Source organism: Passer domesticus, chromosome 8 (assembly GCF_036417665.1).
Source record: "Passer domesticus isolate bPasDom1 chromosome 8, bPasDom1.hap1, whole genome shotgun sequence".
In the NCBI taxonomy this organism is placed as follows: domain Eukaryota; kingdom Metazoa; phylum Chordata; class Aves; order Passeriformes; family Passeridae; genus Passer; species Passer domesticus.
This window is the reverse complement of record NC_087481.1, coordinates 30,790,114-30,815,467: the sequence shown is the minus strand read 5'-3', so window position 1 is coordinate 30,815,467 and position 25,354 is coordinate 30,790,114. Positions and strand designations below refer to the sequence as shown.

Sequence of the window (25,354 nt, the reverse complement as noted above, 5' to 3'; positions counted from 1 at the left end):
TGTGGGGTTTTTTGGTCTGAAAACACATCAGTGGACTTGAATACAATAAGGAATGAGAAATTAAGGATTTTCTTAGAGGAGAAGCCATGATTTTGCATCTCCAATATGAGATGGAGAAGACAAAGGAACACTTTGAAATAACATATGGAATGCAATCAGCTCAGAAAGACACAAGTCTAGTTAGGAAGGGACAGGGAATGAGAGCAATATCTCTGTCTACGCACATTCAGATATTCAAATTCTTTATGTTTGAATTCCTTTTTCCAACTCCCCATGAAAGGTAGCAAATGTTAATACTGGGGTTTAATGAAAGAACAAAGCCCAGAGCAGCACTTTACAGACTTGCTGCTATTTAGATGCTCTGGACTCCCAGGCAGGGGTAGACACTGCTGTCCAAAGGGCAGGAGGAAAGTCGTGCACAAGCTCCACACCCTGCTCCATTCCCATTACACCAAAGCACTACAGACAATATCTGACATCAGCAGGGTAATAGGCAGTGATGCTTTTCCCAGATTGAGATTTTACAATTTTGGCACAGTATGCCAAAAAATTCCAGTGACACAGAGCCCCTCAGGTCAGTGGCCGGGGGGGAATCCCATGGTGGGGCTGCCTGCCCTCCCTTCAGAAACAATTCAAATCACCTGCAACCTTTCCCTTTCTAAACAGGGCTGAACTACTCAAGCAAACATCTGGGACTGGCATTCTCACAGCTATCCCAGGCTGGGATTTATGACCTTTGCAACATTGATAATCCTAAAAGGATTTGTGGGGACTTTGCTGAGCTCCCACATCCAGTGATGCCTGGGGCAATGCTCTGCTGCTGAGGGACCCCTGAGATGGGGTTTGCCATGGTGAACTGAGCTCTCACCATTCCTGCAGGAAATTATTTCATTCCCATTATTGACTCTGACAGCACAGCTCCAGGAAGTTACTCATTTTGGGATTGCAGCTATGGGAGGGGACTGTCAGTCCCCATCTCTAAAGGGAGCAGTGGATGGTGTGCTCCTCACACCCCCACCAGCAGCCAGCCTCCCTCCCAGTGCCCAGTCTGCACCAGGGAAACCTGAGGGCTGAATAATCCACTGAACACTTCCAGTGCTCCTTTCACTCCTGCTGGGGCATATCTCCCCACACAGATGTACAGGAGTGAAAAGAAAACTGCAGAAATTCCTAGTACTAGAACCAGAGGAAAATAATCAGAGTCACACTTTTTGTCAGCGTCTGGTGATAAAGCCCCTTACCTTCTGGCCAAGACTTTCCACAGCATGTGGCAGTAAACAAGCCTGAATGTGAAAATGCTGACTCATGTGTTCCCCACATATGTCTTTTCCCATCAAGCTGAGCTCTGAACAAAACATCTGTGAGAGAATTTTTGTTTCGAGAAGTGTGAAAGAACATAAAAAAGAAGTGATTTTTTTTCATTGCCAATGTGTGAAGGAAACAGATCTCAAGCTCCTCTCCTCTTCTGATAATACACTGCAAGTCAGTGGTCTGAAATAATATGTGTATATTACCCAAGCCAGAAATCAAGTTTTGAGAGGTCTGATGACTCTGTTGATAAGTCAGGATTCATGTTCTCCCATGTACGGCTGACAGGTTCAGCCTCTCCCCCTACAGTGTTTGTTACTATCTGAAGAAATAAAAGGACTTGAAAAAAATAAAATATATGGTATTCTTGTCTGAAATGTCTTTATAATGAGGCAGCAGAGGATGTGAGAAAATTTAAGATTTTTGCTAGTCTAGTCATTGATTTAAAATCAGTAGTGACAGGCCCAGTATGGTATAGAAAAAGACATCAATTAAATATTACTCAATTTTACTTGAATTTTAAGTGCTAAAGTTTCATAAAGTTTGCACAGCCACTCAGACAAATTAGAAATAAAATCCTAGGGATGCTGATCTACAGGACAAGCCCTACAAAGTAATACTCTTACCTTATTTGTCCTTATCCTTCTTGCAGAACGAAGTATCTTTGTGGGTGGGATGCTGAAAGTCTGATACCCTGTGTCTGTAATGAGTCTTGAAAGGTGTAACACGTAACCCAGATTTTTTAAGATTTTCTAAGCTTTCTGATGTTTACATTCTTGTACCAAACTTTCTCACATAGAAAACATGTGAGAAATCTGCAAATAACTTATTGTTTTGCATTCTTTTATGGAAGATGAGAAATTGATGAACTGTTAATTTGTCCAGTGTCATTGGATAGGTGGCACTGTCACCCTCCAATCCACTGTCACCAAATCTATAAATGCTGGAGTCAGAAAATGAACTTCCCTCTTTACCTTGAGAACAGCAGCATGTTCACGTTGTTTCTTCATGTCCTATAATGACAGTAATGATAATTTAAAAAAATATAAAAATAGAAAATAATTTTTATGGAATCATTGATTGTTGTTGCTGCTTTTTTACCCCAACCTGAAAAGATTTTAACAGGTGGATTGTCAGATATAATTGTTTCATGAGAACAAGCAGCAATGAGGATGTCCTCTGGTTAACTCCCTGACCTCTCCTGGAAGCAGAAGGAAAAAGAGTGGTCCTGTTGAGCTGTTGAAAGCTTCCAAACCACCAGCTTGCAATGATACAGATTCCTTCATCAGCTGCACAAGAACAATTCCTGTATTCCATGGGAGTTGGAAGGCTCAGGAGTGTGGCTGGAATACATTGTGAATATTTACAGTGGCAATTCACAGACTGTGCACTGCCTGTGAGGAATTCCACACATCTTCCTTGCCAAGCCATGAATAGGTTGGACTGGATGATCTCAAAGGTGTTCCCCAGCCTGGCCAATTCTGTATTATTCATTCAGCCACCTTCCCGCTGTCTCCACATGATGAAAACACCCTGCTCAGGACCGAACAGCCACAGATCACCCAGAATGTAAGAAGTGCCCTTCAAACACCATGCAGGGGTGTGCAGAGATAGATCTCCTCACCATTATCCTCTCATTCAGCTGCAAGGACACCACGTGCAAAGCAGTGACCTGCCACTTGCCCAGGCTGATGAGAAATGCAGGTGGCAGAGGTGCAGGAAGCAGCAGCTGCCTCCTGGCTGTTTGGGAGGTGCAAGCAAGGCATCAACAGCAGAACTGCAGGATCAGAGACAGACTCTGCAATCCCCAGCTTGCTGAACACATGAGACAGAGCAGGAGTCCCGCTCCATTAGCTACAGAGCTTTTCTGAGCCATCACAGAACTAATTCCTGCATTCACCCCACTGGTGTTCCGCCCTGACAGACCAGTGGGAAGTGCTGTGTTTATTATATCACAGACTAATCCCAGGAAAGCCAGACCTCAGCTGGGAACCCCACAGGCTGCACTGACATAAAGGATTGGAGATTATGAGCCCAAAAGAGTCCAACAGCACGCAGTTCTAGCACAAATCTTTTTAAGGTCCCACTACGAAGGTTTGATCAATCCTGCCTTTGGCTGAAATAGAGCCCTGCCTAAAGCTCTATCTTCAAATGGAAAAATTTCTTATAAAAGATTGCACTCTAAGTTCTTTTTAAGGAACTGTTTGTCTCAAAAAAAATGTCCTCACTACTGAACTTCCATAAAGTTGAAACCATGGGGATTATAGTGCTTTCTTCTACATAATTCCAAATAAAACCTCTAAATGGGATACTGGTAAAAAAAACTGGTATTCATTGCAGGAAGAACATTTTGGCTAACAACTGGCACAGGGGAAGTAGTTTATTCTGGTGTCTCAGGCTTTTCAGGAGTCCAGAATGAATGGTTTCATGGGGTTTTTCTTGTGAGCACATGGAAAGCTTTTTCTGAAGCCAGGTGTAGAAAATACATTCTGCTATCTCTGAGGCAATTACAATATTTATATTCAAAATTAAAAAAAAAAACAAACTAGAAAAACAAAAAACCCCAAAACCAAACAAACAAAAAAAGCAAAAAATAAACTAAAACCCGAAATTACAAACCAAATAAAACCAAACCAATAAAATTTGATTAACTAAAAACATAGGTATTATTTGTTTTAATCAATAAGTACCAGAAGTGAAGCAAACTTTTCTGGTACACCTTCATCAACTGTGGATTACTCATAAGGTCAAACATTTGCAAAGGAGGTGATTTTGAAACCTTGGATTACTGCAGAAGCATAGCCTTATCTAAATTAGTTCTGCCCACACTCTCAGCCAATAAATTTCTCCATGTGTTTACATATTGATTTTTTCCCATCTTTTATTTCAGCTTTGAAAAGAAAAAAAAAAAGTCTATTAAGAAGCTAACAGGAAGTGTTTGTTGAAAAAGGTTATTTTTTGGTTGATGTCAAATGTCTCTTGAGCTGGATCACCTTCCCAATGTAAATTAAAAGGTTTAAAATGTTGTTATACAGCGTAGAATTCTAATTTGACTTATACAACACATTTTCTCATTCAAAACACAATGTTTTATTTCTGTGTTGTGACACCCTGCTGATCTGGATCCGAACCCATGAGCTCTCAGCTCTCTCCTGGGATGCAGAAAAAGAATTGCCTAAAGGATCATTATTCTATTTTTCTAGTCCATCCATTTTGCTTCCTTTTTTTCTGAAACAAATAAAGCAGTGCAACATATATTTAGCAGCCCCATGAACACTCACAAGTAAGTGTGAGAGTTAATAATCAGCAGTAGCTTGTGAGATTTCACATGGATAATTAAAAAGTCTGTGTTTAATACTTCATTTTCTCTCTGGTTTAAGATGTGGACACATTTTCACTCCTGGAACAGTCATGGCCAGGGCACTTAACCTCTGATGCCACAGTGGAACATTTCTGCTTCTTGATGCTTCTCAGATGCTCACAAAATACCTCTACTGATTTCACCTTGAGCATTTGGTCTCATCCAAAAGCATGGCTTTTCTGAGAGATCAACAGTGTTATACAAGCAAATGAATACTTAGGTAGGAATACTCAGTTGATCATTTATCAGCTCATTTACAGCATTTGTGATTCATTTTTATTCCTGATCAAGCTGCTGTCTCCCAGAAGTTTTCAGAAAAAGAAGTATTAGAGCATTTACTGCTCCTTGGAGACTCAGTTCTCCTGAATCACCTCTGCAGAACCAGATGGGAGACCCATATCTGCCTAAAAGCACAAGGCAGACAATCCTTAGTGTGGAATCAATGCATGCTGGGCAAATTCCTGCTTAGGAGCAAGGGCTGAGTGAGCTGTGCAGCAACAAGAGTGCAGCCAGCACCTCTGGTTCCTTGGGAAAGGCAGAGCCCCTCAGCACAGCCACCTGCACACTCCTACTGTGGTCACTTCCGAGTGCATGGATTTAGGCACAAGTACTGAATGCCAGCACAGTGTGGTCCATAGCAGAGGCACAGCTTTAGTACATAAAAACAGTCAGTTCCAAAAAGAAGTGCACAAAAGCTTACCTAGGAACAGACACCTTCCAGAAGTAAGAAAAGATGCAGATATAATAAAAAAAGAAAATCCCATCGTAAATCTCTCATAATGGCTGCTCTGCAACAAATGTGTTGGTTTTGATTGACCTATCCAAAACCAGTGTTTTGTTTCCAAATATCCTTTCTTTGAGGACCTCCTCCCACCACAAGTGGCAGAGAGAAATGTGACAGACTCAGAGAAACAGGTTAGCATAGAGACTTGCATTTAACTTAACCCACTGCTCCAGTGGTTAGGCTCTGAGGCAAATTATATGGCTTTGTTTTCTCTTATTCAATAAACAATTTCAACAACCTGTGTAGTTTTAGGACTTTGCAAATGGCTGCAAATGCACTAAGAGTAAGAGAGAAATATAAGAAACCCTTCCAGTTGTCTTCCACTACATTGTGTGCAAAAATTAGGAGAAACTAGAGTAACTTTATATCCTGTAGGTGTCTTTTGGAAGCACAGAAAGTTTTCTAAAATTGACTTTACATTGTATCACTGATTGTAAGGCTCTGGATAATAAGTTCTGCTACAGCTTTAATTCAGTGACCTGATAAGGCTCATTGGTTGTCACAGAGCTCTGAAGTGCTGCTTCAAGGTGTTTTCTGGGTAGAGATTTCATTTTAGACAGGACAGGATCAAGGATCAAGAAACTTAGGTCAAAGCATTTAAGCCACTGAATAATGAAGTCAGAGCAGTAGCATCTTACACCTGCAATGAATATCATTATTGGCTACCAAAGAAAAATAGTCAGCAAAGAGCTCACTGAGCTGAGTTCCCTGTTGTATTAGGCAATTTGGTCAGGCTATGCTCTCATACCTCCTTGTAGGATGACTGAGCTGTCCAGCAGCAAACTTATTGTTTTTGGTCTGGTGCCCACTGCTCCAGCACAGCACCCTTCTGCTCTGAGGGCTGAGTGTTCTCTGTGCTTCGAGACAACAGCTTTCATTGCAAACCAGCCTGGGAGCAGCTCCACACCCAGCTGACATCCTGGGGCTCACCTGCCAGTCTGAGCTCACTGCCCTCCTTCAGAGCTGGTTCTAACACATGACCAATGTGGTCATGGCAGAAATTCCCTGCCTTCTTTGCTGTGGTTTGTTCTGGGTTTTCTTCAACCTTTAATGTATTTCCATCTCAACAGCTACCCAGTTTTGTTCTCAGGGTCAATAATTTCTCCCTTGCTGAAAACAGGCATTTTATTTTGGGGCCACGAGTAAAATCTGCAGCCCCCTCTTCTTTTCCATATATGTCATTGACAAAGTTTATGCTCTTCTTTAACCACACTGGTGTCCAAATCAATCTGATGAAGTAATTACCACTTTGTCCTGACTGCATGCTGTAGCTTAATTGTTTAGTGACATTGTTCTGCATTACTTTAACTCATAACCCTCTATTTCATTTCAGTGATTTCATAACCCTCTTGAACACACAGCCCTTTGCCTTGAAGGCTTTTTCTGTTGTTTCTAAAATAAACTCCAGATGACTTTTCTACCTGTAACTTGAGGACACTGCTAGTATTTAAATGCTTTGGAGTAGCTGACATCTTTTCAAAGCTATTTTGAACTTGAGATCTTTAATGCAATGGGCACTGCCCCAGGCTTATTAATCATTCCTGTTCCCCAGCAGTAATGCCACAGAGCCTCAGCTACTCAGCCCTACCATCACAGAGCAATCCCAAAGGCTCCTCAAACATCCTTCTTAATCCTCTTAATTTGTTGTTCTTAACCCATGGCTAAGGCAGGCACTCGACTGTGTCCAGGCACATCCACCACAGCACAAGCTGAGGTATTTCTGCAACAGGAAATTCCCTCCTTAGCTCCTCAAAAGTCTCTCTGCCATTTCCACACTGCCCTCCCAGCTCTGCTACTGTCAGCCAGCCCGTTTTTTTCCTCAGTCAGCTCTTACAATGGCCTTTAAAATATTTTCCTCTTGTCCTAAAATACTTTGCTCCTATCTTTGAGCTCCCAAATCCCCATTTCCCACAGAGGCTGATGCTGCTCCCAGCCATCCCTGTTTACCTGCTGCCTTGGCAGAGAGAGGAGGGCAGCCCCATTTCCTGGTCCTTTTCTCAGCCCTCTAGTGCAGGGTTTCCAATTCAATCACACTCATTTACAGACTCATTTTTATCCTTCTCTTTTAATTATCCTTTACTTGTAGTAGATAGCAATTTTAGTGTAGTTTGTGCCTGATAACTGCTTTACCATTCTCAGCCTAAGCAGTCTGAGTCCAGAAGTGTCCATTTTAGCCATGCTTTGCCATCTTGCTTCTATCCCATTACAAGTGTTTTCTATTTTGCCTGATTTACACAGGTCCTTCAATTTTGAAATTGCAATTAAATCCTTTATTCCACTGTGTTTTTTGCCATCCTGGATATCCACCCTCAGGTTCTGCCCCAGAAGCTCCCCTTTCTCCACTTTTCCCCCGGTCCCTATCACTAGCACAATTGCAGTGCTGGCTCATTAATCACACCCATTTTCTTGTCAGTCTTTGGGACCACACTTTCATCAGCTGCATCCCTTATCCTACTACAGTTCTCACTAGTTTTACCACCTCATTCCTTGTTGTCTACCACAGTATCCTTTATTTCTGCCTTTTTTTTCCCATTTGCTTGTGTATTGAAAAAAAAACCCTGGAAGGCATTCATGTTTCATGCACAACTAATACAGAAGTCCCCTCTTACATCATCTCTGCTGATTGCTGTACTCAGGAGGTTAAATATGGGCTTCAGGTGGTAATAAAAGTAATACATGATTCAAAAACTCATCAGTGCTTTGCCTCTATTTTACATGCTCCTCTCTTAAACAGGTGTTCTAATTAGAATGAATTAAGTCTACTTTTTTTTAATAATAAAGTGTATTTTTGACAGTAATAGAAAAACTACTTGCTACATTTTTTTTTTCTGTGACTCATTTTAAGCATACACTTTACAGCCACTTCCAGGGCCGATGTTAATTGTGCCTTGCACTATATCTTGAACTATCCTTGAAGCTGTGCAAGTGATTAAGTAGGCTAGGTTTTCTTTTTAACTTCCCTTCTCACTTCAAGAAAACTTGACCTAAAAAGTTCACCTAAAAGAGACAATGAGGTGTGTGTAACTTTCTTGTCTCATGCTTTTTGAAAGAGATTGTTAAATTTCTTTTCCTTCCTGCTATTTCTTCCATACCAAAATTCATACAAGTCTATCTCTTTTCTACCTTGTCTCAAAGGCAGATGTTACACATCTGCAGTGGAGCAAAAGCAACATGAGATTGACCCAGACGCCAAGATCCAAGAGGCCATCTAGGCTGGGTAACAGGAGTGGAGAGCCTGATGGTTTGCTGCTCAAATCATGAACAAACCAATGATTACCAAAAAAAAAAAAAAACAAACAAACAAAAAAAAACCACACACAAAACCAAAAAAATTAAAAAAAAATTTAAAAAAAAGCATTTCATAGGAAATTTTTATCTATAGACTGAGCAGAGCTGTAAAACACAATTTCAGAAATTATATAGATCAAAACTGCTGAGGAAATTCCCCATGATTTTTGGAGCTCTTGGTGAGATTTCTACGCTTACATGAACATTGAAAGAAAAACTGGAACATTAAATATTTGTTCTGGAATGTCCTCAGAGAGTCTTCCAGCTGAAAAAGGTTCCTCTGTGCTTATTACTACTGTATTTAGAGATAAGCAGTGGACACAGAAATACACACATAAACCTTACCTTTTGCTGATTTTGAGATTTCTGGAAACATATGCTGTGATGACATTTTCTTCCTTTGAGGGCCACAGTCAGAACTAACAAAAGACAAAGAGAATACAGTCACCTTTCTCAAACCAGTTTTGTGTTTTAAATTCTCCCACTTTCCCATGTGTGTTCCCTTTCAGCTGATGCAGGTGACCTGCTGACACCCCTCATTCTCCATGTTACTGGAAACTGCCAGCTGATAAAATCAGCAAGTCAAGAAGATGCAGTAGGGACCCATTTTGTGTGAGCACAGAGTGTTTTACCTCCCTATGCCAAACAAGCCATTATTTTCTCACAGGTTTTGTTGTTAATCCAAGATATTTGCAGGTACATAGAGTGTTGGGATGACAGTGAGAGCACAACCAACACCAAAGAAGACTTCAGCCATCTGCAGCTCTTTGTTGTTCTACACTACAACCTTTTATACCCTTCATCCCTCATGCCTTACACCTGTGTGCCTCTGCTGCCTTTGGGATTGGTCAGTGCCCCTGGGCATTCCATGGCTCATTGCTGTCAGTGCTGCTCACCTGCTGCTCACAGCTGTGCCCACTGGGGATGAGGCTCAGCCCCACCCCAATCACCACAAACTGCGTGTCTACACCGAGGTCAGTGAAAAAGTCAGTTACAGGGGTTTTGGACAAACACTTAAAACAAATGTTCCAAAGGTGTCAGATGCATTACTTGGAAAACACCTAGGCTAGATTAAAAATTTTTCACTTACGTTATTTTTCAAAGTTAACTGCATTTTGCCTGAACTCAATGAGCAGAACTTCAGAAATGATTGATACCAGTTTGAAATTCATCACTGGTTAATTACTTGGTAAAAATATGGAAAGGCTTCCTGTTTTATTTAAGAAATACTGTCTGCAGGGATGAAGAAAAAAGAATTTTCTTTTTTCATTCTAACAACTGGAAAAACCTGTGAAAGGTTAGAGATATTTCATCTTCATTTTGTATATATGCAATCAAGCTGAACAAAATAATTTATGTAGGAGAGAAACTGATTTTGTTCTAGGACGGTATCCCAAAAGACATTTTAATATAAAAAGGAATACATTTGGTATATCAACTGATTTTATTCTTTTTTGTAAATATGATGTGGGTATTGCCAGGAGTCTATACCCCGTTAAAAAATAGCAGCAAAAGCATTAGTGATTTTCTGCATATAACAACATTTCACCATATCAGCCCTTTGCAGAGATTCAAACAAGTATTCATATAATTGTCTTTTTGCCCTTGTGTCAGAAATAGTCAAAATTTTGCTCAGCCTTTCCCAGCTGTTATTTTAATGCATTGTGCAGCTTCTCCAGGAACAGAATCGTAGTTCAGTCTGACAGTGTGAGTTCACACTGCAGGAAGGCTCCTGTGCCAGGGCTGCTTCAGCCACAATGCAGCATTTTCCTCCCTGAACACCTCATATCTGTGAGCTCAGATCGGACAGATAAACTCCTTACCATGGCCACGGCAGGATTTACAAATGCCTGACAAGGATGGACTCCCTGCCACAACACTCACACCCCAGCCTGCCACAGCTGCTCTGTGACCTGGGAAATCTTTGGTGCAGGGAACAATCTGCACCTGACACTTCCCCAGGAAAGAAAGGCTTGGTTTCATTCCATCCGTGTTTTACATGCAAAGCAGGAATGTTTGATTTGCACCACAAAATGTCCTGCAAGTGACAACAGAATAGGAGTGAAGCAGCTTTCATTGGCACGGCGCTGAGAGAGTGAGGAAGGCAGCCACAGGCTGCTTTCTACCAGCAAGAGGAGATATCTGGAAGGAAATGCAAGCCAGCATGGATGCTTTATTAGGAAAGAATTTCATTCAGGATCTATGGCTTATCTATTTGCTCGAGAGTGTGTGTTTCATAAACCAGCTTGTTGCTTTGTGACCAATTACTCTGGGATTTTTATTAGTACTGCAAAAGGAAAATATTTTAGAATTGAATTATACTCATCTCTTTCAGGAAACATTTTTATTTAGAAATATATCTTAGCCTTTTCTACAGGGATTAGTTATAAAACAAAAATATTTTATGTACCTATTTAGGTGTGGATCAATAAAACTTATTTTCATGGCCATTGTGTCGATGCAGTAGTGACTGCTGAATTTGCCTCACTCTGTCTGCAATCCTTAACACTTAATTCAGAAAGCTCCATCCTGCTGTAAACTGTAATGCTACAAGTTTGGGAATTAAGTGGACATAGAAAACACAATGAACCCAACACACAGAAAGCTACACTCTGAATGCAGGGTTTGACTTAAAATCAAATTATCAAATAAAAAAAAATGAAGGCACAATACTACAGCAGCTTCTCTTAAATTCTCTATTTAGAAAAGGTACACCATTTCTCAAGTTGCTTTGTATCATGTTGGCTTTATCATTAGTAACCATTCTGAATCATTCAATAAAACAGAACAAAAAATAAATTTGGTGTGGACTGATAGGAATTTTAAATTTGTTCCACTCTGCTTTACAAATTTACTTATCAGTTCAGTGTCACAACCTTCAAACTAGCAGCAGAATGGGTACTGACACTGGGGCTGCAGGGAAAAGTGGGAGTGGTGGGTAGATTTGTCAAGCCCCATGGAAATGCTCATCTCTGTTTCCCATGGTGAGAGAGCAACTTGAGGATCAAAATCTGTGAAGATTAGAACTTTGATAAATGAATATCCAGCTAGCCACAAACAGAGCTCCCAGAACTGCGGAACATCAGAGTTAAGTTTGCACAAAATTAACAGTGCCCTCTGGGGAGGCCCACAATAATTTGGCCTTTAATTAATCCCAGTAATTGATATTTGGGACTTCCATGGGACTCCACAACCGATCTAGCCGCCTCCAACGGAGGAATGAGCTGTTCAGAGACTGTTGGCATCATTTTGTGGCTGTATTCAGCCCCATCTCCTCCTGCAGACTCCTGCCATGCCATTCTGCTGGCTCACACTGACACAGGCTGGGACAAGGGAGGGCCCCTGTGGCCACAGCCTCCACCAGACTGAACAGGGCACTGTCACTCATGTACATTCATAAAAATATATGTTTTACTTCATAAAAAACACTGTGTGTTTCATTTCTGAGGGTAACACTGTAGTGCTGCCCCTGTCACCAAGAGATACAAAAAACAAGCAGAAAAACTGGGAAAATATTGACTTTCTGACTGTCATGGTTTTGGTTTGTGACTGATGATGTTTTACAAGAGCTTCCTTTTCTCATTTCTATTAAAAGCAGGAAACAAATAAATACTACAAGTAAACTGTGGCAAAAATCAAGAAACCTGCTCAGGTGTAACTATTTACTTAACACCACGGAGAAATCTACCTCCCTCCAGCCCTACTCCTTCCTCCTTCTCAAAGTGCTACACCCATGTCCTACTCCCATGGAAAGACAACAATGTCACTAAAAAATTAATTAAAAAATCACCTTTACAATGGAAACTCATGGCTTACTTTACCTCTAGCTCTCACATACAGCAGTACAGCTCTGTTTAAAGGGAAGAAAAGTAAACTCTTGGAAAAATTCATACACCGCAGTGGTGATGAAGCAGAAGCACAGCCAGTCTACTGTAAATTTTAGTTAAGTAATAAAGGAGAGTGATACTAAAAAAAAAAAAAAAGAAAAAAAGAAACCAATAATAGCATCAGCAAAGGCAAAACCAACAGAAAAAGCCCTGCAGCATCTCATCTTTCCTGTAAATGACTGTGCTAATAAAGGACGCTGAGACAATAAAATAAGAGGAAATAGAACACCCAAGTCAGAAACATTTCTAGATATTCACTAATATGTTTGAAAAGTTTCCAGAAGATGCCACAGACTGTTGGAGCTGGGAAAACCTATTTGTATGTTTCTAGAGCAGAGGCTGTCATGTTCATGGCAGATGTTTGTCAGTCACACTTCACATGCCCCAAAAGAGATCTACTGCCCAATTACACAAAAAAATGCATTTAGGGCAACTCTTGGTCACATCTGGCTAAGAGCAGCTGTGTTGGAACAAAGGTAGACAAATTCCCTGGTTATGTAAGAAGCATCAACCTCCCATGAAACATTAAGATGGAAAATTTATTAAATTAACTGTGGTTTAGCTTCATCTCTCTTCTCCTTGGGAAGATATTAATTTGCTTATCAAGCAAGAATTGTCTTCAGGTTGGTTTAGGAATTTTTCCCTTCCTGATTTAGCCTAATGTAAGATGTAAGGACTGGATTATTAAAGGAAAATGAACATTTCAGTTGTCTACAAGGGTGACAAAGGACAGAAAAAAGAAACAAAGGTATGAAGCTAAAACTGGGACAGAGAAAGCAGCCGGGTTAAAAATTACCATGATCATTACATTTCCTAAAAAAATCAGAAAATAAGTTTTACTTAGCTGCTACTATTAAACTGAGAATGACAAGCAAGTGTTAGAGTTAAAAGGGCAAGTCATAGTCCAATGTTTACAGAGACTTTTGAGCATTGCACACACCAAGCTTCCATTTCTGCAGCGTGTGAACACAGGACTCTGGAGTCAGAACACCAGGGCAAGCATGGGATGCTCGAGGTGTCATGGACTTACCTCTCTGTTCACTGAAGGATTCATTACAGAAGGGCTGCAACAGACAGAAGTTTTGTTACAGAGCATGAAGCTCTGCCAGCACTGGCTGTTTGAATTAAACCAACCTCTCCACCTCTGACAGCCAAAGGACGAGAAAGAAATCAAAGCTTCTACCCCAACTCCTCTCTTGGGCTTGTACATGAAAAATCCAGGACTGGAGGAAGAACAGGGGTGAATTTTTCCATCTCCCAGCTGCCTAGTATCACTGAATCCCTCCTATCCCATTTAGGAGAGGAATGGGATAGTTGTCTCCATGTAATTGGTATAATTGCAGAAGGTCCCCACGTCAAAAGTAAAGTGGTTGTGAAACAGGTCACACCTTTCCATATTCTGAAGATTTATATTGGAAAAGAGTGCAAAAAATCAATTTCTCTAACTAGAAGTCTGACAGCAGATGAGGAGGTCAAAAGACTGGTCAGAGAGGGTTCAGGGAGTGCCTCAAGGATTGCTTTAATTGACAGATGTATTGGGTTATGAAAATGCACAATTTGCTTTTACCAACACACAGTTGTCTTTTCTCCCTGTAAACAGCTCCTTGAAAAGAGGCTGAATACAGCAGATGAACTTGTTAGTGTTTCTTAATTAAATGCCTGCAGTCATTCATTTACCATGTTTAAAAGTTTAGAAACACAAAGGCAAGACATAAAACTGATGGACAAAGCTAAGTCAGAGCACTGAAATCATGAAGTACAACAGAAACCAAGACTTCAAGCATAACTGCTCAAAAGCTGTTTCTGTTGGCCAGAAACAAGAAACCAGAGTGCACTCTAACAGAGGGATGTGAGTCAGGGATTTCAAAAAGTCCCCACAAAATGCTTCCTTTCTTCCTTAAACTTGCCATCAGCTGCTTCCTTCCTCCTACATTCATCTGCAAATCTCATCCCCTAACTACAAAAAGAACAGAAATCTGTGCTTGTATTTTGCCTTTGGCTGGAATGAGAAAAAGTTTTGATAGCAGAAACTCCCTAATTTTTAATCATTATAATTTGTAATTATTATGGCCACATGGTAATGTATCCCTAAACATCCAAATGAAAGAGAAATGATTTGAAAAAGACTGGAAGGCAGATGCCACCAGCCTAGCAGGTCAATGAAATCAGCTAGTAATTAAAGTTTTCTAAAGAACTCATTCTTTCTGATTTCTTTTCAGCAACTTAAAAAGACAACACAGAGGGGGTCCTTCCCTTAAATACAATGACATTCGTCAAATCTATTTGTAAATATTAGTTCAGTTAAAACAACACATAAGATATAAAATGTAATTAAGTTCTGTATAGATTTCACTTTCACGGAAGACTAAGAACAGCAAGGAAGAAATGATGTTATTCTGTTTCTAGAGCTCATAGGAACCACTAATGATTTCAAAAGCCCACGACTCATCAGCTGCAATTAAAACAATTGCAATGACAGTGACCTCAGCAGAAGACAAAATATAATTGCACAGGCAGCAAACTATACAGAGAGATGAAACTGGAATACAGATGTTACTGATTCATGGGATGCCTAAAAGGATAATTCTCCTGCTAGTGTATTTGGGAGTACTTCCTAACAGGGGGTACAGCAGGGATGGCTGCCCAGAAAACAACAGCTCCAATGCACTGCACATCTCTGGTGGAGGATTTGTCTTCTGCTTTGGAAAAAGACATCAGTGTAGGCTGTTACTGGAGGGAAAGTAACACAGCCCCTGCCAGCAGGTTAGCCATGTGCTGCACACAGCCAGCCTTGGGGTTTGCAACATCTCACATGTATTTGTTTATGTACTTAGTATTTTTGGTAATAATGAGCAAGGACGTGCTAGCTTCAACAGAACACCTTCTAAAAAAAAAAAAAAAACAACAAAAACAGCTGGAAAAAACAGCTCTGTATAATTTTCTTAACTGTAGCCCTGATGGGCAGCTGCTTTGATTAACTGTCAAGATGAGCAAGTTTCAATATTAAAGAACAGCAGGATTAAAAAAAGAACTTCCTATGTCACTATGCAGCCATTATTCTCAGCCAAACCTCCTTTCCCATTTTCTTCCTCAAAACCTTTGCTCTCAATATGATCATCTTGTGCAGGTCCATTGTCTTCTCCACTTGCTGACTAATCACAGCACAGACTTTCATACTCTTACACATTATTTTCTTCATAGGCTGGACAAGTTATCTGCATTTGCATTGTTCTCCTTTCCCCATTCAGGCTTCCAGTTGTAGCTACTTTTCTCAGAGCCCTGAGAGCATCACTGCTGCCTTCCCCAAAGGCATGTTTGGGCCACATGGGCATTTTCTCTTTTCCTTCTAGGCCTCCAATGAAAATTACTGCCTCTTTAATACACAGAAAGAGCAGAAAAGCCATACAAAATGGCTACATACCATTTAGGGTGTTACTTACGAACAAAAAAACCACACCCAGTTAAAAAGTTTTGTGCCCAAAAGAGCTTGAAAAGATGCCTTCTACAAGTCACTGTCCCTTGTATCTGGCTGCCAAGCTGCCAGCATAATCATCCCCTCAGCAATCTCATTTAAAATGAGCCATGTTTGCAAAACCCTACTGTTTCAGCAAACTTGACTTATCCAACCAGAGCAAGACAGCTGGCAGAGCTGGTCCTCCTTTGGGATGCAGCATTGGGCAGCTCACAACTCAGAGAGGACCTGTGGTCCCAACCCCACCCTCCCTGATTGTCTCCTTCATCCTCCAGCAGAGAGAATTGAGCCCAGCTGAGCCCACCTGCTTGCAGGTAAGCCTGACTTGATCAAAACATTCTCTTCATTCCATGTCTCCCCTCCTATTTGCTTGCCATGGTTTTGTAAGTGCCAGAGTGCACTGGCTTGTACTGGAAGTGAAATTAATAGGCACATTTAAAGCATAGAATATGAGAGAATCTCTGATGTCCAGGGTCTTTTTTGTTTTGTTCTCCTTCTCTGTTAAATTTGATATTTATCTTTCTAGTTTGGCCTGAATAATCTTTACTGCTGATGGCAACCAAGGAAAGGAAAAAAACCTTAAGCCCCTAAACTTGTTTTAAAAATTCTAGACTGGAAATTAGGAAAAAAATAAAATCCAATAGTCATACATTATGGACATCTGATATGAAAAATAGTGAGAGATAAACCATTTTCTGAGCACAGAGCTAAACAATAAATCACAAGTAATACAAAGACTTCACCAAAGAAATTTCTTCACCAAAAGAAATTCTGGGAAAGAAACAATGTGTTTCTCCCTGTTGGTATTTCTTGTGGTTTGGACCTTTGTTTGAAATCTGGTTGCTGCCTCCTGAAAGGTTTCTTCCCCTGACACCTTTCTAAATAATCTAATAGCTGAATGTCTAAAGGGGTATTTTGAAAATATGCTTTTAAATTCCTTACTCTCTAAAAGTTTTAAAATCTCAAAGTAGACTAGAGAAACTGAAAGCTTCTCTGGCACTTATAAACAATATTTTTCAACCAGACCAAACTTCTTCTAAACAGAAAGAGAGCTGATGAGTCAAACACCCATGAGATTCACAATGGTCTTTGTTCTCCTAGTCTGTTTTATACAGAAGATGTACAGATACTGGAGTGATGAGTGCAAAAAAAACCCTAAAAGAGATAATCCCACAGTTCCTCGATACCTCAAGGCAGCTCTGAAAAGCCACAACTAACACCTACTTCCATAAATACTCTTTTTGTATACAGATAAGCCCTGCAGTCTATCAGCAGGAAGACAATACCATTTTGAAGCTTGTGTTCTACTCATCAGCAGCAAAGGAAAAGGAAAATAAAGAAATCTCGCCATTAGGTTTGCCTTTACAAACCTAGGTCTCCATTTGGGACACACATCCCAGTCCCTCAGCAGAACTGGTGCTCTGGCTAAAGCTGAGAAGGGAACTGAAGGAAGGAAAAGGGGATTGCACAAGAAGAGGAAGGACATAATTGTGCCCATCTCCTGCCAGAATTTGGCATTCTGCTGCTCAGGGTTAAAATTCTGTCTGCTTGGTGCTTGATGACACATCCTGGATATCCAGCACACAAAAACATAAAAAAGTTCTGTTAGATTATAATGGTTACAAGGGAAAAACAAGAAAGCTCGTGGCACACACACAGGAAAGCCACGAATTCCTTAGTGTGTTTTGATAAAGAAAGAAAAGAAAACTAAAGCAGAAAGACTCAGCTTCTTTGAAGCTGGCCATTTTGTTAGCTTTGCCTCTAGCTGTATTTCCTGGTCAGGAATGACAGAAACTTTAGATAGTATTTATGTACTTGCAGGAAAAGCTTCCACAGTTATTTGTATAACGAAAGAGATGTTGCCCTTAGATCCAATTAGATAAATTTATCCTGTGAATGAATGGACCTTCTAAATGCACAATAAAAACAAAAAGGCTGATTATGGTGGTAGTATTTTAATCCATGAAAGAAAAAATCGAACAAGGTTCCTAACCAGAAAGAAATTATATGTTCCTTGACTTTGGATTATAAAACACACTTTTTTCTTTTTTTTTTTTCTAAGTATGGAATCGTCATCCATCTTTAAAAATTAATTGTAAAGGGAGTTTTGGAGCACCTTGAGAAGCAAATGCAGTAAAGATTTCCTTCAATAATGGTTTTATCTAAAATGTTCCTATTTATTTGAGTTGGCTTCAGATCAGGGTCTTAAACTGGCAAAGACAGTGCTGTGCACTGTGAGATGGAGGAGAACTGTGCTCAGGGCACAGCAAGAAAGCTGGTGCAGGTCTATGAAATCTGCTGGCTCCTCCTTCTTCACTGAGGTGGATTATGCAGCAGCATCCCCTGGAGCCTGTGCTGTGCTTGGTGTCTGTACATTCCCATGTGGCTGCTGCCCTGCTGACCCGGGGGGTTCCCTGTCCTGTGGCCCTGTAATGGCTGAAGGGTTTTAAATGGTGAAAAAAAAACCCCTGGCTCTTTGTGACCCCAGTGCAGGAGCCAGGTCGAAATCACCTGACACCACCCAGCCTCTCCTCAGTCAAGCCCAGCAGACAGCAGCTCTTCCTAGCTCCTAATTAACCTCATTTGATGGCTGACACTGCAGTAGGCTGGATGAGCTGCCTCTGAAGGGGAATTTGGGAGCAGATGAGCTGCTCTCTAGCACTAGGTGAGGTGATTGCTGCCCCAGCCCCCAGCTTAGCTTCAGATCCCTCATTCTTGCTATGGCTATCATCCTCTGCAGCACTGCCACATATTTTTGCTGCAGATGTCTCCTCTCCTCCCTCCTCCCTCTCTTCTTTTTGAGAGAAGCTGCAGTGGTGTCCTATAGTTCAAAGAACCTGCAGTGCCTTGGACACATCTTTCCAAAACCAACATTTACAATTCATCAGTTTGCCCTGCCCTAGCAGAACACCCAATTTGAACCAAAGTTGCCTTGCTCAAAACATCTATCAGCTCAGCACTGTATAAAAGAGGAGGAAAAGAAAACCTTGCTCCTGATACAGCAGGTAGGAAGTAGGTAAAGGATGAAAACAGTGAACACAGCACTGGCATCTTAAAACTCACAAAAGAGCAGATCTAGATGGCCCTGCTGTAGGGGCAATGTTAGTACAGGAAACTTTTGGTTTTCCCAAGGCAGACACACTAAATATGACAAGGAATATTGGCTTTCTATTTGACTTCAGAACAGCAAGAAATATATCCTGAATGCAAGCTAAGTGTCTGGCACAATAGAACAGCTGGCTAAATTATTTTGGCCTACAAAGCTTTCACATTAAAAATTCTACTTCAGTTGAGGAAAATTTTGTACACTACTTACATTTCCAGGGTTCATTTCACTTCTGTGCCCTGGTTCATGCTATGATGACACTGGCATTAGCCAGAAAGGGAGCACACAAGGCTGAGCCAGTGCCCTGCTGGTGCTCCTTCAAGCATTTTGGCACAGAAAGGATGCTGCCAGCCACGCTCCTGCATCACTTGCTGTGGACCACCAATGGGGCAGGGCTAAAAGCTCACATCCAGCAGAATCTTTAAGACATCACTCATTTAAAGCACAGGAGCAATTTTTCCCCAGGAGAGAACCTGCTCATGCCCAGGTAACCACAGGGAAACATCTCCTTCCCTTTGAGGGCAGGGTTTGTCTGCACCCCTGGTTTAGAAGATAGAAGACCCAATCTACATTTAATGATGATGTAAGATTTTTCTCCTTTTTCTTCTGCAGCATCTCTGGATGGTCACCCACTGTTGCACAGGCTGTGCACCCTGTCCTTTGTGTCACTAACTTGGCCCTCCAAACCCTCCTTTCAGTGACTAGTGTGAGGTCTACAGCACATTCTGCAGCTGAAAACCTCACAAATATGGCCTCTTTGAGCTGCATGGCTCACATTTCAGGGTAAATCATTACTATTATCCTCATTTTAGAACCCAAGGACATAAAATTCACAGAAATAGTGGGACAGGCCGCAGAGAAAGTCACCACACTGGTATTCTCCCCCAAGCTCACATGGATAGATGTGGCACACAACAGCCTGGGCACACGTGTGGCTCTGCACAGGAGCCCTGCTCTGGAGTCACTGGGGGATATGAAATGTGCATTTATTTACATTATTTCTCCCACTGAACTCAGCAGCATTGCAAGTTCAGGCAGAAAAGTACATTTTAAGAAATGAGCACATGTGCCATTTTCACTGACTCAGAGCGCCAAAATTACTCCATCAATTCATTTTGTATTTGGCAAGTGAGATAAAGGTTTTCATTCCCCTAAACAGCCTCCCAACACCCCTGCAGTTAATTCATCCTAAGAGTCTGGCTACTATCAAAGCTAAAAACTCTCTTTGGAAACCTACAACATTCTTAGCACACTTCAAATCCCACCCACTCAACCGTAGCCTTGGCTGTGGACACAGCCCTGCATTCATATCACACACACACACATTCCCTGCCAGCATTTCCAACCAGAAAAGGACCCACAATGCAACAAGAAATAAAAATACCTTCTGAGTACTTTTCAGATTTTCTGTTTGCTTGCATGATCACAGTTATTGTTTCCATGGCTTTTCCCAGAAATATTTAATGCAACGTGAAATAATTATGAGAAAATCTTATTCGTGCAATGATATTATGACTAACTAGAAATATTTATCAAAGTAGTTGCCTTAAGAAATAGAAAGAAAAACAATCTGTTACAACTACAGCATTTCAAAATGTTTGCTTTCTTAGCATTCTATTACAAAAGCCAGATAAAGAAATTAATTTAATGTCTTTTTTCAATTAAGCATTTTCTTTAGAGTGATTTTTCAACAGAGGTTTATTTATTATACTAAGAAAGGCTGCAAATATTTAATAGAAAATGCATGTCTTAGCTGATGAAACATTTTCAGTCCATTGTTTCACATTTGGACAATTCAAGAAAATAATTAATGCAGATGTGCTTGCAGAACTCAGCACATGAAATGTAAATGAAAAGTGGGTTTAAGAATAGGTGGGAAATATTCCCAAGAATGGCTGAAATGACCTAATGAAAGCCAGAAAATGAGCCATTAAGCCCCTCATCTCTCCCACTGTATCTTTTTAGATTTGAGGAAATGTGCAGGACTTCCCTGATGGGCAGTAAAACCTTTCTAGGATCTTTATTGCTCTGGCTGACGCCTGATAAATTCTGACTGAAATTCCCTGCTCAGAGTATCCTTTCCCTTTTTTCCCATTCCAAGACAGCTGACTCCTCATGCTCCACACATCACACCGAGAGACCTCACCTGGGCTGGGGGCTGCTGTGCCATTCCTGTGCCACAAGAAATAACCCAGTGGGCCTGGCCTCAAGGGGCCAGTTCCACTCTCAGCAGGAACCTAAGGGACAAAGTAGGCAAAAAAACCATAATCCAAGCTCAGGTTGAATGGGATGTTTATTCAAGCAGCTGGAATAACAAGCACATGCAGAGAAGGCAGTATTTGCCATTTACTGGAGCTGTCGTTTCACACCAGCACAATCCTGAGCACAGAACACTGTACAAGCCTTCCAAGCCACAGCTGGCCTCACATCCCAGCTCCCATGCATGATGTAAGCGTGCACTGCCTCAAACATCTGACACATTTGTAAAAAGGGTTGACCCAGACCAAGAAATGCATTCAGTGGAAATTGTTTCTTCCCTTGCCCTGGGCTTGATCCCTCCTCTGTCTGTTTTCCCCATCTGTTTGTCTGTTACAGATGTAGCAGCCTTCCAGTCGTCTTTTTCAACCTGCTCCATTTTTCATGCTTTTGAGAAAAAGACATAGCGATGAAAGGTTTTCCTTCTCCCTTCAGCAAGGCTTTAAGAAAATCTGCTACCCAAGGGTTGAGCACGCTGTCCTTTTGGTGCAGGTCTGACTTCTGCAATGAGCATCACCCAAGAGCTGCAGTGTTACTCTCATTACCCATTCAGGAGTGCAGGTAACCGATGGAAGAATACCAATTTCCCTTTCTTTAAAGCAGATAAAAGCCACAGTAGCCATTGCCACCGGCATGGTCTCAGACACTCCTCCACAGGCTCCTGCCTGGCACAGCTGCCAGCTGAGCATTGCCTGGACAGCCAGACAAGCACAGGGGCAGCTCAGCTGAGGAGCAAAGGAGGTAAAAGTGCAGAAGATTTAGAAAGAAGCCAAGAAAGAAAATAAAGCAGAGTCCCCCTTTCCCTCTGCACCCCACAGCACAACTTGCCAGCACAGAGTCAGGACCATCTTCTGGCCCAGGTGCTACCACTGGGGCTGGAGGGACCCTCACTCCCCTACAGAAGGTTCTGGAGTGGAGCTCAGCTTGGAAATGTGCTTTACCTTATCATCTCTCAACAGACACCTCTTTCAGAAAAAAAGATATTTCTTTAACACCCACTAGTGAGCTGTTTTAATTTACTTTCCACATGATTACACATATTTTCCACCCCAAATCCAAATTAAGTAATAAATAAATAAATAAGAAACAACCCAGAACTGACAAACCCCTTCATTTCTCCTACTTCCCCACTTATTTTTCTGCTGGCACTTTGCACCATTGTCCATGGTGTGTTTTCAAATGCTACAAGAAAGAGCTGGTTTGAAAAACAAGGAAGTTGTACAGTTGGAAAACTGAAACACAATTGGCATACCAATAAATGCCTTGATAGCAACTTCAATACAACTGCACTGATGTGTCTTGTTTGCAGAGCTTCTCTCTCTCATTTCTTGAAAAACCTCGGGCCCTGCACAGAGCATGAACCAGGAGTGGCCCCCAGTGTTACAAAAGAGGTGGTTAAAAGGGCAAAGACTGTGCAGAGTAATCGCTGATGTTGGAGATACCTTGACTGGTATTCTGGACTGTGTCTAATCCTCTTAAAACAGGGTAAATATCACCTGCCAAATGAGTGTTAAATACTGTGCTCCCAAGGGATTATCCCTACTGACTCCTTTCCTTTTTTGTTGGATCAGAGAAATGGCATCAGGAAGGAAAAATCAAAAGTTATCTCATCACTCCATGATGAATGTAGTGGCAAAGAGCTTTGTCTTCATTTCCAAAAGTTCTGGTTTTATTATACAATCACAGAAATCTCTGTGAAATATCTTAATTACAGACATTTGAGCCAGTGCCTCTGCCAGCTCATATCCTGGTTTTGCTGCTCTTGGCCAAGACAGGAGAGGAGCTGTTCTCGCCATCCACAGTTCATCCTAGGGGTAAGAGCTCCCCACCACGCTGCTTTGGGAGCTCCAGGCAGCACAGGAACTGCAGCCACTTTTCTGTACATCTTCTGAAGCACAGCCCATACCAGATGTCCACACTACCCCAGCAGCTTGTTTCCTGTCACACAGCTCAGCCTCTCAGAAAAATCACATCTGCTCTGGGTCCAGCAACATTGAGGTTACCAGGGGATGCTCTAGTATGATGTCCCCTCTCTACAGCCAGGTGAATACAAAAAAGGAATAAACAAGCTCTTTTTGTTTCTTCACAATTCTGCCTGGTATAACGCAACTTTGTTGGCAGTGACAAATACATGAACTCTAACCAGGCATTCTCAGAGAGAAAACTAGACAGAAAGCAACGGCATTTACTTTTTTTCTTGGAAGGAGAGAACCAAATCTAAAACTCTGGACACATACACCCATCTCTTGCTGTAATCCACGCCATAAATCCCTGGTCACATGTTCCTGTGGTCCAACCATTAGCAGGTCATCAAATGGAACAGGCATGAGGAGATGGAACGTTCCCCAGGATGATGTTTAGTATAGAGGATTGTTGCAAGGAGTTGAAAATTTGGCACTGGTGGTTTTGAGTAATTTTATTTTCTCAAACTAAGAAGAATGAGTGAAGAGAACTTATTTTATTGAAGGAAGGAAAGGAAAAAAAAGTCACTGAAAAGTATTGTTTTCTGTGGGAGACAAAAAAATAGGGTTTTGCTGTATGTGAGGTTGAGGTAGAGAAAGATTTAAATTGACCTGCAAATTTCCTGTTGTGTGACTGTATTTTTTAATTCTGACTTTTAATGTTCCAACTTTTCTTTAAAAAGTAGCATTTCAGGAAAAAAAAAACCTTCCAGAAAGACCTCAAAACTGTAGGCAATTTGATCAAGCCCACAAGGATGAAGCCTAGGGCCTGACCCTTGAGGCCAGGTGAAGCTAGCTGAAGTGTTTAAAGCTGCTCCCATACCCTGCTGACCCCTCTGCTCCTTGCCCGACCTCCTGCACACCCAAAGAAGCAGCAGAATCGAATGTGTGCAAACATCTCAGCCATTCCCACTCACAGGCTCTTTCACCAGTGTGATCTCACCTCTCTGGCCTCATTAGCCTGAGGAATCAATGACATCATGTTTGGGATTATTCAGGATCTGCTGCAGTCCCTGCTGAGGTGCTCCATATACTCCTCTACTGACCCTGCCATGGACCCAGCAACTCCCTGCCATGGGGCAGGGAGGACACAGGGCTTGGAACAGACTCAGCTGCTCCAGCCAGACTCAGCACTCAGGCCTGGTCCTAGTCTGAACCCCATGTGCATGACAGATTATAACACCAAGAGAAAAAATACGGGTTTCATCTGGAGGAGGGGTTGTCACTGTCACCTTTTCTGGGAAAATCCCCTTGCCCAGGATTTATCTCCTGGGAAGCTGAGAAGCCCCAGAGAAAAAGGAAGAAAAAGGAAGAAAAAGGAAGACAATATTACCTCATTTGCTTCTCCTGTGTTTTGCTGCTTTGGAATGTGGTTTGGAGATTGTTTATCCAACATGTGAATTGTTTTGACTTATTGGCCAATGATGGCCAAGCTGTGTGGGACTCTGGAGGAGAGAATCGTGAGCTCTTGCATAGTATGCTTTAGCCTTCTATCTGTATCCTTTCTGTACTCTTTGGTATAGTTTAGTATAGTATTCTTTAATATAATATAGATCATAAAATAATAAATCAGCTTTCTAAGAACACGGAGTCAGATTCATTCATTTCCTTGCCTTCGTCGGGGAACTCAGAAAATACCACAAGGGGTGGGACATTTTGCAGAACAAAATTGCCTTTTGCCTTTTCACAGATCTCCTGAGCTTGGCAATCATTTGTGCACTGACCACTAATTGTTATTTCCTGGGAAGAGAGAGAGCCCTAGAGTATGACTGGAGCCTCTGGGCTCCTTCACTCCAAACACTGCCCTCGCAGTGGTTCATTGCACTGACAGGACAAAGGGAGCACATCTGGAGGCTGAGTGGACAAACCCTCACTGTCCGCTAGAAATGGTAAGTTCCACCGTGAGCCAGCACACACTCCCCACTCTCCCT

The 25,354-nt window shown here is 41.5% G+C and overlaps 1 long non-coding RNA gene across 14 annotated transcripts in view; it reads right to left on the bottom strand.

Annotated features, from left to right (window-relative positions):
• LOC135306367 (uncharacterized) overlaps positions 1-9,503 on the bottom strand; it is a 114,120-nt gene extending 104,617 nt beyond the window's left edge. For 7 of the 14 annotated variants that reach the window (XR_010367171.1, XR_010367179.1, XR_010367173.1 and 4 more), the window contains exons 1-2: positions 9,374-9,503; positions 9,087-9,160 (exon numbers count right to left, since the gene is read on the bottom strand). This is a non-coding gene — a long non-coding RNA (uncharacterized LOC135306367). The other 7 variants (XR_010367170.1, XR_010367176.1, XR_010367183.1 and 4 more) reach the window with 6 other exon arrangements.
• Between the last annotated feature and the right edge of the window lie 15,851 nt (positions 9,504-25,354).